Here is a 1,378-nt window from a genome sequence, read left to right as displayed (position 1 = left end):
GTCTTTCCCTCCCAGTACGACTGTGATAAACCCACAAACCCCTCCCTCTTGCTGACAGCCACTGGCCTGGGGGGACAGGGTGTACTTAGGTGCTGATGGCACTAGAGCTGGTGCAGGAAGGCAGAGCCTCGGAGATCCCACTCCATCTCCACCACCTCATTGCTCAGTCCCATTGGCATGGGGTCGCTGAGGCATCTTGTGTCTGTGGTTCCTCAGTCCAACCTGAGTGACAGCTCAGAGTCCCCACCCTGCTGGCGTCCTCTGTTGTCTGTGCTTTTCCGTTATTCAGGACAATTGGCTGTTTCCTCCATATTGCCTGCTCCTTGCTGACATTATCTGAAAATCCCTTTTGTCAGAAAGAATTTGCAGGTGTCAAATTAATATTCTCGGCACTGGAGTAGAAATCCTCCCATTGGCTAGAGATCCAGTTGCTTGTTTGTTAAGTGAAAATGTGACCCTGATTTGCACAGCATGGAATGCAGGGTGCGTGCTCAGAGCTTCCTGCTGGGCCCTGTTTGAGAGGTGGGACCATTGCTCTCTACCCAGGAGATGCCAGTTGTTGGCTGCCGTGGCCGGGCAGCTGCTGCACTGCTGGAGTGAGCTCTGCCTATGATGAGATGGTTGTACCCCAGCTGTGAGTACCCACAGGACAGGGTCCTCTCCACACTCCTGATGGTGGCGATCTCCACCTCCACCCCACTCCCAAGCACAGCTCCCTCCCAACCCACAGGTAAAATTCTCAGTGCAATCTGTTGCAGAAGAGACCTGGAAGGACATCTGTTCCTCTCTCAGAGAATGTGTACGTCCTGGCCCATTGGCCACCAGAACTGGGCTTGAATCCTAGCTCTACCCTTTCTTGCCAGGAGCCGAGGGCAAAGAGTCTAACCTCCCTGGACCTGTGAAATGGGGCTAATGATGTCTACACTTGCTTCATAGACCTGTTTAAAGAGAGTGTAAAGCACCCACCCAGACCTTGGCCCATCGTAATGACCTGTCTGTTGTTACAAATTCACTTAGGGGGAAATTGGCCTTTTCACTGTGTTGAACTCTCCTACGCAGGAGCAGGGCTTTTCCCCATATAAGGCACCTTGATGTTCTTCTGTAAAGCTTTAGGGTCTTTTTTGTAGGTCTTATTCACTCATTATGGTGTTTTGTATTTTCATTGTGATTTTGAATGGCGTCTCTTTCTGGTACTATTGTCTACCAAGGTAGCAGTGCTGCCTGGTGGTTAAGAGCACAGGCTTTGGGGTCAGGCAGTCCAGGGGTCCAGTCCTGGCTCTGCCACTTATGATTGGTTGACCTCAAGCAAGTGACCTAGCCTCTCTGAGCCTCAGTTTCCTTTATTCATAAACAGTGATTAATAATGGATCCTCTTCCC

General features: G+C 50.9%; 1 protein-coding gene across 1 annotated transcript in view; it reads left to right on the top strand.

The window, feature by feature from the left end:
• The window catches only part of VAC14 (Vac14 homolog (S. cerevisiae)), a 119,366-nt gene that overhangs the window by 48,255 nt on the left and 69,733 nt on the right, over positions 1 to 1,378 (top strand). The window lies entirely within an intron of this gene.

The sequence above is a fragment of the Galeopterus variegatus genome, unplaced genomic scaffold (assembly GCF_000696425.1).
Source record: "Galeopterus variegatus unplaced genomic scaffold, G_variegatus-3.0.2 Scaffold525, whole genome shotgun sequence".
NCBI classification, from domain to species: domain Eukaryota; kingdom Metazoa; phylum Chordata; class Mammalia; order Dermoptera; family Cynocephalidae; genus Galeopterus; species Galeopterus variegatus.
This window is presented reverse-complemented; position numbering and strand designations above follow the sequence as displayed.